This window comes from Theobroma cacao, chromosome 2, assembly GCF_000208745.1.
Source record: "Theobroma cacao cultivar B97-61/B2 chromosome 2, Criollo_cocoa_genome_V2, whole genome shotgun sequence".
Classification (NCBI taxonomy): domain Eukaryota; kingdom Viridiplantae; phylum Streptophyta; class Magnoliopsida; order Malvales; family Malvaceae; genus Theobroma; species Theobroma cacao.
Window position 1 is genome coordinate 18,003,401 of NC_030851.1, and position 17,474 is coordinate 18,020,874.

The 17,474-nt window shown below is 33.3% G+C and overlaps 1 long non-coding RNA gene across 1 annotated transcript; it reads right to left on the reverse strand.

Moving 5' to 3' along the window:
- On the reverse strand, positions 3,550–6,032 carry LOC108660809. The gene is made up of 3 exons (XR_001926501.1): positions 5,994–6,032; positions 5,259–5,332; positions 3,550–4,103 (listed from the first exon to the last, which is right to left on the reverse strand). It is a non-coding gene; the product is annotated as an uncharacterized LOC108660809 (long non-coding RNA).

Below are 17,474 nucleotides of genomic sequence, written 5' to 3' on the forward strand. Positions count from 1 at the left end.
TTTTATGCTTTGGTTATTTGCTTTATAGTATATATGAATATAATTAACTTTTACGCTATAAGAATTATGTACCGATAGTTTTATGAAAATTATTTTACAAGAAAATAGTTTATTTTATTGAATATTTTTATTATATTCAAATGGTCAAATTTTCACTTCAAATGAACGTTTTAGATACTTAATTTGTTTTTAAATCATTAAATATATATTTTCTGCTTACCTACTACATTTTTAGCAAGTTTTGAGATTTTCGAAAAAAAATGACAAAAATGCCCCTGTGAGCCAGAAAACAATATGTTATGTTCTGATTTGGAAATGATTTGAAATCCTTCGAATTTTGATATTTGATAACTATTGCTCGCCGGGGAACTGCGGAAGCTGATACGAGAGCCTTGCGAGTTTTCGATCGACATTCGGGGTGAAGAATGTTTGTCGAGGCCTCGCGGCAGTTATCACGGGCTCGATGGGGAGTTTCGGGTCGTGACAATTTACAACCAAATGGATGAAAATGTGTAATGTTTGGTTTCTTGCCTTTATAAAGTTCACAGGGTGTCTTCTTCAATATTGATATAACCATTACCTTATTGACAATGTAACAACAAGTATTTATGGCTTTCGCCCAAAAGTACCTAGGTAAGTTATTTTCACACAACATAGTTCTAGCCATTTCCTTAATAGTTCTATTTTTCATTTCAACTACACCATTATGCTATGGAGTTCTAAGGGCTTATAGCTATGACCATAACCATTTTTATCATATAATTACTCAAAATCTAAGTTTTCAAATTCCTTGCCATGGTCACTTCTAACATTTGAAATAGCATACCCTTTTTCATTTTCTACTCTCTTGCAAAATGATGTAAAGGCTTTTAAAGCTTCATCTTTATGAGCAAGGAAATAAACCGAAGAAAATCTAGTATAGTTAGCTAAAATTACAAATTCATAAGTTTTTCCACCTAAACTAGTAGTCCTAGTTGGGACAAAAATATTAATGTGAAGAAGTTGTAATGCCCTAATGGTTATAATGTCTTTCTTAGGCTTAAATGAGCTTCTCTTATGTTTTCCTTTAGCACAAGCATCACAAAGTTTATCATTCTTAAAGTTTAACTTAGGAAATCACATCACTAGATCTAAAGATGACAATTTTGAAATGGTATTCATGCTAGCATGCCTAAGTTTCGTATGCCACAACCAAGTATTTTCATTCTTTTTAGCAATAAAGCATACATTATTTGGAAACAAACCACCTAAATAAACAAAATATGTATTTTCTTGTCTATGACCATTAAAGAGAACTTTATTTGTTTTGATATCCACAAAATGACATATTAATGTTTCAAAAATAACTCTAAGACCCTTATCACAAAGTTGACTAACGCTTAATAAATTATGCTTGAGATTATTCACAAACAAAACATTTTCAACTGAGGAAGAAGAATTCTTACCAATAGTACCAATACCTTCAACGTGGCTTTTTTTGTCATCACCAAAGGTAACATTACCTCCTTTTTTGGGTCTCAATTCTTTACATGATTCTTTGTTATCGGTCATGTGTCTAAAGTGTCCACTATCAAGATACCATTTTCCTCCTTGATGTGTTTTTAACTTCAAGCATGTAGGCTTATCTTACAAAGAAATATTTGAAAATTTTGGTGTCCAAACTCTTTTGCATCCTTTTGACTTAGTTACCTTGGTCTCCTTATGAACCCACTCAAGCTTCACCACCTTACCATGTAGAGATTTTGTTCCTTTTGGAACCCATGCATATTTCACAACTTTGTCTCTTTGTGAGACAATTCTCGAACGGCAAGATAAAGTAGGATGTCCAACTTTAAAGCAACAAATGCATCTAGAAAGACCATTATATTTCTCACTATCTTTAACAAAGAAATTCTTAAGATGTGTTTCCTTTTTTGTGAAGTCATACCCTAATCCTTCCTTGTTAAAGAAAGCTCTTTGCAATTCTAACATATCATTTAATTTTTGTTAGCTAGTTTGGGACTTAAAGAATGTGTCATGCAATTCATCATCTTTCTTTTCAACTCCTTTAATTCACTTTGCATGCTTTCCACAACAATTTCCTAGTCAATCTTAGTCTTAACTGATTTTTCATTCTCCATTTTAAGCTTGGATATGATGCCTTTGCATTTCAAAGTCTTTTCTTCAAATTCAACATTAGGTCATCATATGCATCTTGCAACTCATCAAAAGTATAATCATTTTCATCATGAATATCAAGATCATAGGGGGTAGGAAATACCTTGTAGTCATCAAGTGCCTTAGGTAAAAGTTTGCAACCTCATCATCCCCATCATCTTGGGAATCATCACTATCATGCCAAAGGGTCATCATTGTCTTCCTCTTCTTATTTTTTAAAAGTTTTTTTCTTCTTGGGACATTCATATTTTGTGTGCCTTGGCTTTTTTCCATATTAAATGATCTTCTGTATGCTCTATCTTAGGCACATCCCTCTTTATAGGTATTCTACTTCTAAAGCTTTTCTTCATGAACCTATTAAACTTCTTAGCTAACATAGCTATGTCCTTATCATTTTCACTCTCACTTATGTTGCTTCTCTCATCTTCTTTAACTATGAACTTAAGGGCTATTTTCTTTTTCTTCATGTATTCTTTCTTAGTTTCTTCTATTTCCCTTTCATGTTTCAAAGTCATCTCATAAGTGAGTAAGGATCCTACTAGCTTTTGCTTAAAATTGTTAAGGCTTCAAGCTTCCTCTATAGTTGTTACTTTGGGTCTTCAAGATTTTGGTAAGCTATAAAGTATTTTCTTTACAAGTTGAACATTGAGAAACTTTTTTCCTAAGGCTTTCAAGCCTCCAACAATGTTTGTGAATCTCTCAAACATTTCATTGATTAATTAACCTTTCCTCATTCTAAAAAGTTCATATTCATGTGTAAGCAATCCAATTTTGGATTCCTTAACTTGATTTGTTCCCTCATAGGTTGTCTTTAAGGTATCCCAAATTTGTTTTGCATTCTCACACATAAACACTTTGTTGAACTCACTAGTACCTAGAGAGCAAAAGAGAGTATTATAAGCTTTACAATTGATTTAAGTCAATTGCTTGTTTGTCATCCCACTCTCTCTTAGTCTTAATGACTATTTATTATCCACTTCCTTGTAAGGCATGTGTGGACCATCTAAAATCACATTTCCAACATCCGAATCCATATATTGAATAAACATTTTCCATTTTCTTCTAACAATAGGGTAGTTTATACCTACAAAGAAAGGAGTCCTTTGAATAGATTACCTTCACCAAACACGGTTGTCGTAATCTCCATTTTTGATGATTTGAGCTTCCACTATGGATCACTTAAGGTTGTTAGACCAAAAGGGTTGGTGAATTAGGCTTTTAAAAATTTCTTTGAAACCTAAGTGAAAAATCAAGCCTTTTTCAAAGATAAATTTACTACTTGTGTTAAAAACAAAGTTAATGATTTACTCAAGCAACTTTTTAGCAATAAACCATAAAGCAAATATGAAAATCAAGACACAAGTATTTTTATAGAAGGTCAGCTTCTCAAATACCTACATCCTCTCCCTTGGTGCCTAAGGAGTTTCAAATCCATTAAAGGAATTTGCTTTTTAAAATAGGATGAAGCATAAACCTTTACAAATGCTTATTCATGGGATCAAGCAATAACCCTCACAATGGTTTTTAGTGGGCTCAACTAAAAACCCTTACTAACTTTTCAAGGCTAAATTAGAACCTTTACAAAAGCGTGTACAAAAGAATAGTAATAAATGCTTCTCAATGGCTGATGAGCTAGTGTTGAAGCTTTCAATAAAAAGGGTACAAAATATCAACTCAGTGAACAACAATAGATGGCTTTGAATGCTTGAAAAAAGAATAAGATTTGAGTGCAAAAGAGAAATAAAGATCTTGGAGCTGTACTCTAGGGTTTAAGTTTAAAAATGTGTTTTATCCTACTTCAGAATGAGTCAAAAGCTTCCTTGTATACTGTCATGACCCGGAACTCCCATCAGGCCCGTGACAACCGCCGCGACATCTCGATGGCACTCGTTACCCGAAATACCGATCGGAACCCCGCAAGGCTTAGCATCAGCTTCCGCATCTCCCTGGTGAGTGACAGTTATTAAATCTCGCATTTCAAGAAATCATAAGTCGTTTCCAAATCAAAATAATAAAATATTATTTTCTAGCTCATAGGGGCATTTTCGTCATTTTTCTTCAAAAATATCGAAACCTGCCAAAAACATGGTGTAAAAGCTAAATATGTTCATACATTCTTTAAATCAGATAACTGAAGTATAAAATTACTTTTACAATGACACGTGGGCCCCCAACTAACCAATAAGGTGCGAGTCTGTGAACCTACAATTTTGTCGATGCAAGGCTAATTGAAGTCCTTGATGCAATCGGCTATCCTGAGCCTAAAATGTGAGGAATTGAGGGTGGTGAGATTATAAAATCCCAGTGAGTAAACAAATACCATCTAAACCATCTAAAGTCGAGTAAATGGAGACAAGATATTCCATTCCAGTATGTTTTTCATAACATTAATAATCAATTTACTCAAATAATCAACTTGGCTTATGTATTTCACAAAACTTGGCTCCTGCCAATATCATTCCCGGGGATGCCTTGGCCTAGGCATCTGATTGAGACCGCCAAGGCTGTTCAGTGTAGTACACACATGAACATATTTTTACATTTGAAAATCTAGCCATGCCTTGACATTAGTTGAGTCTCACTCTCACACAATGGTCCACGTGAAGTGCACTTAAATCTTTACCTTTAGAGACACCCTCCACACGGCTATTCGATCGAGGTAAAGTATATCTGATTTTGTAGCCCCTCTCTTAGGCTGGTCCATAGAACCTCCATTGCAGGGATTATGGATTATTTTATCTACCACCTGATTTATAAAATCTTTATCTGCTGACATGGCAATTTATCGCAACCTAACCTCTCAAGGCTGAATACATAGTACAAATAATTCTAACACCAAAAATCAGTTTAGCCATTCATGCTCATATATTGTCATAAGCCATTCAATTTAAAACCATAAAATTACAACACATCAAGTGGTCTCCAATTACTCTATTTTCAAAACCATAATTCAATTTCAAGACAATTTATAAAATCATTTTATTTAAACACATTTTACTTATAAAACATAAGGATTTACCATTTAAACTCATTTTTCTATAAAATCACAAAAACGAATAAAAACCACTCTAGATAATTAAGATGATAGTAAGGTTACTCACAGTATCAGGAGTAGAAATACTCTTAGTCCCGGTCTTTGGTGTAATCTCTTTATCCTTATCAAATAGCTCACCACCTATACATCACACATGACACAAAATTCAATAATTTGTGTCAATTTGTCATAAACTATTTCAGGCTGTCTAAATCTAAATGAATGCATGCGATGGGATGCAAAATGTCCGATTAATCGCTTAAATGTGATATTCGACCTAAGTCACACTATACTTGATCTAAGCGGCTAAAATCTCCAATTTAACTCCAAATCAATTCTTCTCACTTTCTACACTCCAATTATACCTAAATTACCTCAGTGACTGTGAATGAGATTCAATTTATCAGTCCCGGGTCAATAATCACACATGTCTATACGTTGAGCAAAAATTCAGATTTTCACACCAAAATTTTCCATTTAATTTCTAGCCTCACCAAACATCAAATATCACCAAAATATCATGAAATATCATCAATTTCAGCCACAATATCCTCCCTAGAAAATTCGGCCAATGAAGAACACATAAGGAATGGGTGATTTTCAAGCTTGATTCTTACACTAAACACCATAAATCATTGAAAACATCCATATAACTTAAAATCCAACCAAACCATCACCAAACTCTCTCTCTCTAGAATTCGGCCTTCATGGGTTTCATCATGCCAACTCAATTTTTAGCCATGGAAATAAGAAAATAAAGCATGGGTATGCTAGATCTCAAGCAAAAATTAAAAAATCATACCTTATCTTGCTTGATTCCTTGAAATTTCCATAATTTTTCTTGAAATTCTCTTATCTAGGGTTTGTTCTAGTTTTTCCTTTCTTTCCTTTGTCTTGACCGAATATGGAGAAGAAGAATGGGATAAATATGGGCTGATTTTTATAGAAAATAATAAAATATCCTTGCTTGACACGTGTCACATGCTTATTAATCCATTTTTCTTTTTATACTTTAATAATTATGCTTCCATTCTCCACCACATGATTAGTCAAAGGTCAAAATAAAGATAAGGGAAGACCATGTGCTGGACAAGTGTCTTGGTGGTGGAAAATTACTGTTTTGCCCTTAGGTGGCAAAATTACCATTTTGTCCCTATGCTCTAACAATATTGAAATTACAACTTTTTCACTTATCAACCTCAAATTATACTCCAATGAGTCAAATGTGATCAATCTTGATCAAAAACTTCTTCCAATATTTCAATTTTATCCTCAGGTGGCAAAATTACCATTTTGCTCTAGATAGTGAAAATTTCGGTTTGACTTCGAATTGATCCTCGAACTCCGAATCACCATTTTAAGTCATTCCTAAATTGTAAAATTTTGAATTTCACCTTAAAATCCCTATTTGACCTAGTTTGAGGCTTAGATCAACTTTATTGTACCTCTAGGTACAGTACCGACTTTTGTCGATTTTTCGAGGCTCTCTTAGTATGTAAACATGCTATCCATCACATGTATGTCATGACAAGTATTTTATAAGGTCGGGCTTTACATATACTCACAAGAAGATTTAGAACTATTAGATACATATTTTGAAACAAATCTAGCCATTGTTGAGCTTCTAAGATCAATTGTAAGGCTCTTAAGTTCAACTGTGGTTCTTCAAAATCTTGGATTAGGGCTTCTATAGTCAAATAAAAGTGTCTTCTACTTGATCCTTCATCCAAGAGAGTTTAATTTTGAGATCTGGCCTTTGGTAGTCAATTGGGAAGCCTTGAAGATCAACTGGGGCTTTTCAAAATATGAAATTTTTCGTTCAAGCTGCCTTAGGATCGATTAAGGCTATTATAAGATCAACTAGAGGTTTCATTTCTTCAAGATTTCTTACCCATTCTACCATAAGATCAACTGGGGTTGTTCTAGGATCAATTGAGAATTAAGCAGTCTTATATGCCCATAAAGCGTTATCTAGCTTTTTCGACCAATCTTTCCTGAAAGGACAAACAATATTCTCCAAAATTCTTTTAATTTCTCGATTTGAGACTTCAACTTGGCCACTCATTTAAGGATGATAAGCAGTGACTATTTTGTGCTTTACTCCATATTTGGCCAGGATTGCCTTGAAATTTTTGTTACAGAAGTGAGTCCCTTCAGCACTAATTATGGTTCTAGGTGTACCAAAACGTGTGAAGATGTTCCTTTGCAAGAAGTTTATCACTACCTTGAGTTGTTCCTTAGCAATGCAACAACTTCAACCCATTTAGAGACACAATCAACAGCAACCAAAATGTATGCATTATTGAATGATGGAATGAATGGACCCATAATATCAATTCTCCACACATAAAACATTTCGACTTCTAGGATGTTGAAAGGCATCTTATGTCTTTTATATATTGTGCCCATTCTTTGACATCTATCACATCTTTCAACAAAATTATGAGCATCTTTGAAAGGAGAATGCTAGTAAAAACCTGATTGTAGAACCTTTGCAACAGTTTGTCTTACCCCATAATGTCCTTCATAATCAGATGAATGGCAATGTGAAGAATATTTTCAAATTCATTTTCAAGAACATACTTTCTAATTATTTGATCTCCACAATGCTTGTAAAGAAAAGGCTTAACCTAAATGCAATATTTAACATCACAAAAAGGTTTCTTCTTTTGTTGAGAATTAAATTCAAGAGGGAAGAGTTTACTCACGAGATAGTTCACAAAATCAACATACCATGGCAAATTTTTCTATTTCTGGACATGAAAAAATTGCTTATCATGAAAGGTCTCATTGATTATTGTTGAATTCATAATTGGTTCTTCATTCTCTAATCTAGATAAATGATTTGTTACTTGATTTTTTATGCCTTTCTTATCTCAAATTTCAAGTCAAATTCTTGAAGCAAAAGTACCCATCTTATCAAGCGTGGTTTTACATCCTTTTTCTCGATCAGATATTTAATAGCTGCATGGTTAGTGTAAACAATGACATTAGTGCCAACAAGATAAGATCGAAATTTATCAAAAGCAAAAACAATAGCAAGCAACTTCTTTTCAGTTATGGTGTAATTTGCTTAAGCCTCATTCAATGTTCTACTAGCATAATAAATAGGATGCAAAATCTTCATTTTACATTGGCCCAAAACTACGCCAATTGAATAATCACTAACATCACACATTACTTCAAAAGGAAGATTCCAATCAAAAACAATGAATATATGAGCAGAAATTAATCTCTTCTTCAATTCAACAAAAGCATCACGGCAAGCATCATCAAAATTAAAAAGAGTATCCTTTTCTAATAAGTTACAAAGCAGTTTAGAAATTTTAGAAAAATCTTTAATGAATCTCCTTCTAAATCTTTATTGGAGACTCGATGGCCTAAGACTATGCCTTCTTACACCAAAAGTGATATTTTTCATAATTTAAAACTAAATTAGTTTCTTCACATCTCTTACGTACTTTAGCAAGATTAAATAGACAATCGTCAAAATTATTCCTAAAAACTTAAAAATCATCCATAAATACTTCCAAAAACTTTTCAACCATACCAGAAAAAATTACCATCATACATCTCTAAAAAGTGGCTAGAGCATTACAAAGTCCAAAGGCATTCTACAAAAAGTAAAAGTTCCGTAAAGACAAGCAAATGTTGATTCTTCTTGGTCTTCAAGAGCAATGGCAATTTGATTATAACCAGAATAACCATCCAGAAAGCAATAAAAATCCTTATCATGCTAGTCTATCAAGCACTTGATCAATAAAAGGTAGTGGAAAGTGATCGTTTCTAGTGGCTATGTTCAATTTTCTATAGTCCATGCATACCCTCTATCCAGTCATAATTCTAGTGGGAATGAGCTCATTATTTTCATTAGAAACTATAGCCATTCGTCATTTCTTAAGGACACATTGGACTAGACTTACCCATGAACTATCAAAAATAGGATAAATAATACCTGCATCTAACCACTTGATAATTTCATTATTTACTACCTCTTTCATGATTAGATTCAGCCTTCGTTGATGCTCGATGGTTGCTTTGTGATTTTCTTCCAAAAGAATTTTGTGCATGCAAATTGATGGACTGATTCCTTTGATGTCTGCAATGGTCCACCCAATTGCTTTTTTGTAGTCTCTTAAAACTCGAAGAAGTTTATTTTCCTGTTCATATGAAAGAGAAGAAGAAATAATTATTAATAGTGTAGAAGAATTTCCCAAGAAAGTACACCTTAAATGATTAGGTAATGGTTTGAGCTCAAGAGAAGGAGGTTCTTCAATGGAAGGCTTGATTGGTGAAGTTGTAATTGATAATTCCAAACACTGAAATTGGGATTTTAGGAGACATGATGGGGCATCAAGATGGTTAGCATATTCAAGAACTTTTTCATCCATAATATCACATGACGAAATCAAAGATGTTTCTAGTGGATCATCATGATGGTTCTCAATAAACACGTTATTAGTTAAGTCATCCACCACATTAATTGAGAAACATTCATCATGTTCATTGGAAAATTTTAAAGCTTTAAAAATACTAAATGTTACTTGTTGATATTCAACTCTTAAAGTAAGCTCACCTTTTTCCACATCAATTAGAGCTCGAGCAGCTCTCAAGAATGGTCTCCCAAGAATGATCGGTACTTTTCGATCTTCTTCCATATCAAGAATAATAAAATCTACTGGAAAAATAAACTTTCCAAATTTTACCAAAACATCTTCCAGAATACCATAAGGATAGGTAATGGATCGACCAACAAGTTGCAAAGTCACAAAAGTTAGCTTAATCTCTTTCAAACCCAATATTTTATAAATGGACAATGGCATCAAATATATATTGGCACCCAAATCACATAAAGCTTTAGCAAAACAAAGAGCACCAATAGTGCAAGGAATAATAAAACTACCTCAAGCTTTAAGCTTTGGTGGAAGCTTATTTTGAATGATAGCACTACACTCTTCATAAGTGCAACAGTTTCAAACTCACCCAATTTTCTCTTTTTTGATAGGATGTCTTTAAAAAATTTAATATTTCTGTGAGACCTTGACTTTTATAGACTTGTAGATAGAAGTACACACGATATCCCTGATCAAGGGTAATTTCGTCATTTCCTTAGTAAACCCCTAAAAGTAAGTTTTAAACAATATTATGGCCTAAATAGGCCTAAGACATAAATGGATGATAAAATATGGGTAAAATGACAAGAAAACAAAAATTTTGATGATTTTCACGATAGGGGCAAAATGGTCATTTTTCACCTCGGGTTAGAATTTTTAAGTTTTCATGAACCCAAGCATTTCTAGACCATTATGGACCTTGTCCTAGTGTTAAAAGAGTAAAAGATTTCATAAAAGATTATAGGATAATAAGCTAATTTGTGGAGGGGCATTTTGGTAATTTAAGTGGAGTGGATAAGCTTGGGCTATAAATATCTCTTCCTTCCAGCAGCTTCTACATTCTCCAGCAGCTTTTCTTCTTCTTCTTTTTCCATCTCACGTTGCTTTCATCCTCCATGGAAGCTTGGTTGAAACTTTCATAACTTTCTCTCTCTAGCTCTAATTTTCATACCTTTGTGCCCTTTTGACTAGAACCTTTGTGCTCTTTCACTTTCTCACTTTAAAACCCTTAAAAAATCCCACTTTCATACTTTCTCTCACTAGCTAGGTGTTTAGAGAGAAAAAGAGAAAGAAAGCCCCTATAATAGCTTGGGAATTGTTGGAAAGAATTTCAATGTTACAAAGCTATTAAGGTGAGTAGTAAACTAAAGTTGATTTTAGTGTTGAGAATGATTAGTGTTTAGATTTGGGGGTGAATTGGTAGTTGGGGTTGTTCATTCATTTTAGAGTGATAAGGTTAGTGAGAACAGATAGCCATTTAAATGGCCATTGAAGCTAGCTAAGAAAAAGCTTTTAGAATTTATAAGTGTGTGGCTTGAATTAATGGTGATGCTAATGTGATAATAGGTTCCAACGAAGCCCCATTGCCCCATTTGCACAATTAGAGAATTAGAGTCGACAAAAGGTTCAACAAGATACCAGTGAGTGAACTTGCATTTCAAAATAGTTTTGCGAATGTAAATGACTTATTCAATCTTTCTTAAAAACGGGTGCCTTGGAAACAAGCCTTTGATAAATTGTCTTTATGTGTGACATGTGGCTGTTATGGATTTTTGTATTACTATGTTATGTTGATATATATATATATGAATAATGTTGTGTAATGATATTGACCCGGCTATGTGCGAGTAGGAGTGTGCATAAGCCGATGCATATGAGCTGATGATGATGGAAGGGTGTGCATGATGATTGATATATATATATATATATATACATATATGGTACATGGTTGTAATCCAAAATGTGAGAATTTGACTGGTTAAATTTTGAGAATTTATATGTGTTTCATGTTGTTTTCGTTAACACAACAGAATGACTTTTTCTTGAGGGGAATAGAATTTTTTTTGCTAGTGCCCTGTTTCTAGTTGCAACGAGAACCTCTCGGGTTTGGAAGGGTGGTGCTGGCCAAAATCTCGCTACAGTAAGAATGTTGCTATAGCTTCTCGCTGCAGCAAGAAACTTTCTGTTTTGAGATCAAAAATTTCGCTGCAGGGAGATTCAACGAAAAACTTTCTGTTTTGCTCCTCATTTGGTTCGGTTGCTACCCTATTTTCCATTTCTTTGATACCATAATTGAGCATGGACTTCCAACATTAAGGAATAAATGAATTAAGTTTAAAATGAGGAGGTTTGGTGAGAAACCCTCAGCCAGTTAAGAAACCCTCGGTTAGTTGATAATTTAAGTCAAGAAACCCTCGGCGAGAATGCATTTTCGCTACAGCGAGAACTCATCATTTATTTGACCTGATTCACATGAATGTTATTAAAGTTTTCACTCTCTAAATCCTTTGTTGAGCATGGACCCTTTTCATAAAGTGATTTACTCATGTGGGGTTTTACATGATGGGTTTTAATAAGAACTAAAACAAATTGCATTGTTTTGAAAAATGAATGCATCATGATTTCGTTAAACATTCTTTATGGTATGCTTGTTCCCTTCTTGTTCACTCACTGGGTTTATACTCACCGTTTTCAACTTCATGTTTTCAGATCACGAGGTAGCTGGTTACTAGGTCGAAGTGTCTTCGTATATTCAACCATTGGTAGGTGTCTCGGCATTCAGTAGCTGTACATTCATCCGAGTCTCTCCGCTGGAAGTCGAGTACTCTTTTGTTATGTATAAACAAACCGATGTAAATTATTAAATTATGTTTAGATAATATATGTACTCTTTGATTGGAATGCCACTATGAGATGGCAATGTTTAGTATTATTTTGATTCAAAGTTATAAAATGTGACTTAGCAACTTTTAATGGAATGGTGAAAAGGCTATATTAATAGGCTTGCTTGGGCTTAGTGGACTACGTCCAATATGCCCATGCGTCGATCATGGCCCGAAATTTGGATCGTGACAATATCTTGGTTCAAGAGCTTCAGTAAAAAGAACATTAATATGTACCTTTTTAAATACATCAATAAATCTCTAGAATTGTTTGTCAAGTTTTTCTTTCTGAAATCTTTAAGGAAAAGGTGGTGGAGGTGTGGGAGCATATTTTAATTGTGATTTTTCTTCCTTTGAATCTTCAATAGATTGTTCAACCACAATTTCTTTTTTAGCATCTTTTTCAATTTCTTTCCTATCAGATTGAATTGAAGTTTCAAAATTTAAAGCTTTATTACTTACCTCTTGACTTACCTTTTTCCCATTGTAAAGATTGATTGCCTTACAATGTTCCTTACCTTCTCTTATTGGATTAGGCTTAGTATCACTTGGTAAGGTACCATGATGTCTGTTATTTAAATGATTAGCAAGTTGGTCCACTTGTGTCTCAAGATTTCTTATTGATGTTGTTTGACTTTGAATGAATGCATCAGTCTTTGTCATGTATTGCATGAACATCTCCTCCATTGAAGGCTTTTTCTCTGGCATGGGGACTGTAGATGGAAATCCAGGAGGAAAGTTTGACTTAGATACTGATAAGGACCCTTGGTTGTTAGTCTATACGAAATTAGGATAATTCCTCCAACCAGGATTATAAGTGTAAGAATAGGGAATTTCCCACAATTTGACAAGATTAAGAATAGATGGGACAATTGTCATTGGAATGTCCTTCTCCACAAAATTCATACGTCACAATGGGGTTCTAAACAACATTAACACTTAGTTTATCTATTTTCTTTGTGAGACAATCATGTAGATAAAGTATCATCACATTTAATTCATGAACTCTAGCAATCTTTCTTGTACCCAATCTTTCAGATGGCCAGTGATAGTTATTGGAAGCCATCTCTTCAAGCAAATCATAAGCCACATCAATGGATTTACTCGTAAGTGCACCTACAACTGTAGCATCAACAGTAATTCTTAAAGGTCCCAGCAAATCATTGTAAAAAGTCTGACCTTGCAGCCACTTAAGGAATCCATCGTGAGGACACCTTCTTATCAAAACTTTATACCTCTCCCAAGTCTTATATAGTAATTCAGAATCGAATTGCATGAAAGAAGTGATATCATTCCGCATATTTACTGTCATGGCAGGTGGGAAGAATTTGGCTAAGGATTTCTGATCCAAATCATCCCAAGTATTAATGGAACTAGCAAGAAGCTAATTTAACCAACTCTTTGCTTTATCTCTCAATGAAAAAAGGAAAGGCCTCAATCTTATGGCATCAGTAGTAAAACCATTAGCCTTGCATGTATCACAAATTTCTAGGAAATTTACAATATGAACATTTGGATCATCATTAGGCAAACCCTCAAACTAAACCAAAGTCTGAATCATCTAAATGATTGATGGCTTAATTTCAAAGTTGTTGGCTTGAATATGAGGTCTTCGGATACTAGAGTGGAGACTTTGTACTCATGGGACAACATAATCCCTCAAAGACTTGGTGTCTTCCTCTTGTTGATCAGCCATTGTTTTGCTTAGAGCATAAACTTTTTTATTTTTTCTTTGAAGTCTTCAAAAAGTCTTTTCAATTTCTGGATCAAAAGGAACAATTTCTAAATTTTGGACTCTTTACATGCAACGACCAAAAGTACTTGAAAAATTAAAGAAAAGAAAAGTTTGAATTAAAATTAAGAATGCTTGGTATTAACATTAATAAGAAAGAACTAAAAGTCAGCTCAATGGTAACGGCACCAACAACTTGTTGTTGATTTCTCACGCAAATGGACATATCGTTAACAAGTAATATAATAGAAAGTAGAATTCGCTTACACAGAGAATTGAATTAATTCATAATTATTAACTACTAAAATTATAACACTTTAATCTTATCCAAACAACCTAATTCCTAAAAAGAAAAATTAAAACTAATAAATAAAACTAATCTAAAATCTATTAGCAAAATTACTTTATTAAATTCAATTGACTACCAGACCTAAGATTATGATATCCCTCAATACTTTATCAAAATATTATCTCTCTCTCTTAACTTAGTTTAATAGATTAAGTTGTTAACTTAGAGGCCTAATGTATGTAAAAGTCTCTGTTGAGTTTTTCCTATAAATATCTCTCCCAATTAATTTACTATATGTATATATAAATTAAATCAAAGACAAATTCATTCGTTCGTGCCCTAATGCTGGCTACGTATGGCTTATATGTGTATGTTTACCCTATATGCAAATGAAACCACATAATCAACTAAGTCCATTCGATCATACGCTAATCTATTCAATGTCTACCTAAATCTCCTTCGTCAAGGTTGAACTTAGATTTTCAATTCAATCTAATTGGTGGTCAATCAATTAGAAGCATTAAAAACACAATGGAATAAACAACTTAAACCCATCAAAAATAAACACAAGAGAGATAAATAAATCAGACTACGTATTAATTTTAATCATAATGTTAGATAAATAATTTAGTTCTTCATCAAATCACACATCATCATCAAATAAAGTTGAAACAATAAAATCAAACTAAGAAAACAAAAGAATAACAAAAAGATAAAAGAACCCAAGAACTGTAATCTTGATCTTCCAAATCTTCTTGAATCCTTCAAATTCCTCTTAACTTCAATGACTTTGTGGCTTGATTCTCAACTATCAATCCCGTGTTTCATTCTTCTCTAAAAGTCCTCTGAAAGGTTATTTTTATAGGCTTTGACATTGGGCCAAGTTAGGTGAAGAAAGAAGTCAATTCTAATCAAAATTTCCTCATCAGACTACTTGAGCTGCAGCCTACCTCTACCAAAGCCGTGGCCTCGACCAATTAATTAGCAAAAACCGTAATTACTTTAGGACTACTACAGTGTTTCAACTTCGACATGATTTCGACCAATTTTCAAGTCAAACTGGGCAAAGTGGTAAACATGATAGTTGTATCTTTTTCTCTTAGCTTTCTAATGGTCTAAGAATCATCTCAATTAGAGCTCTATATAAAGAGTTATGGTCAAAATACCAAAACATGTGCAGTGGAAGCCTGCACCTCAAAATTGCTTTCTTTTTTCCATTAAAATTCTTCCTCCATTAAACACCTACAAAAGCACAAATAAATCAATAACAACCTTTCTTAATCACATTAAGACCAAATTAAGCATAAAATTAACTCACTCACCTAAATTAATTAAAATAATTTAAATAAAACCTACTAATTTCTATGCACTACCATAAGAACTAAGCTAAATTACTATCAAAATTAAGCCCAAATAACTCTATATCATAGAGTTATCAGTATCTATACCTTTTAAAAATCTATCGATACTTTAGTGAAATGTATCGATGCATTCCACATAAAAACCTCTTGAAGCATTTTGTTTAGAATGTATCGATACATAGTCCATATGTATCGATACTTTAAACTCAAAACCTAGATTTCTAGGCCAAATTCTCCATTTTTACTAACTGTAAGTCCTCTTACCTCTTAGGACTAGTTGTAAGGTTAATTTTTGTCTAACCATGCCTACATTCATGCCATAGTAGATATACATCATAAACAATACTCAATTAACATAACATACAAACATTTCTAACAACGTTACAACAATATCAACCATAAATCAGTAATTCATACAATGTGATGGTTTGACTCGCATCAACCTTGGGGATACAATGTTTGACCCCATTGCACCTAGGGTCGACTATGTACGAACCCCATTGCACCTTGGGCATTTATGATGCATCATGAGATTTTAGTCATCACTACACCCTGAAAGTGGAATTATACCTCGCTCAAATCAGGTACTCATACTCATATCATTTGGTATGTGGAAAATACCTCATACACTAGCGTATAACATCAATCATACATTCTTATTCATCTCATGTAGTATATGGAATCTACATCATACACATATTTTCATGGCATTCATCATGCATACTTAATCACCTCATATGGTATATGGAACTTGTATCATATACACAATCTTATGGCATTCATCATGCATAAGTAATCATCTCATAAGGTATATGGAGTTTACATCATATACACAAGCTTATGGCATTTATCACACCAAACATGCACATTATAGCATTTATAAATAAGAGCACAATATCTCGTACCCACACTAGTCCAAAGATCGGAGGAATCGAGTGGACTTCAAACATAAGGTGTTTGTCTTCCCTTGTTGAAAACTAATACATAGTAGATTCGTAAATGTTTTCAGAATCATTCTGTCAATCATCTCACAATCACTAACTATTTATTTTCTTAGAAAACCATTTCTATTTTTAAAACTCAAATCTTTTGATAAACCATTTTAGAAATATCATTTCGACATACATTCATAATCATTTCCATGGAAATCATGCTAGCTTTACATATCAAAATAATTTGAAAGTGGTGTATCTGCTCATCTTGATCGAAAACCCAATCATAGCCTTTTCTGGTGATTTCCTTAGAGTTTTCAATCGGTCTTATCACACAATAATCATAGGAATGAATTTCTAGATTAATCACCACTGATTAATCATTCTAAGAATTTTTGAAAATCATTCACTTTTGACTAAGTCTACTTTCTCTCTCTAAACCCATCCTAAAATCAATAAATCTTCTACTCTTACCTTATATGAGCTTAAATAACTTGAAAAACCACAAAACCTTTAACTTTAATCCTCCATCAAAAGTTCTAGACCAAAGAACAAAATTTCCAAGATGAAAAAGACTAGCTTTAAGGTTTTTAAGGCTTAAAAATGTCATTTTTAACATAAATCTCAAAACCAAGCTTAGAATCATCAAAAGAAATGATTTTTGCTCAAAAATGAGTTGAGAGAGTTTTGGAA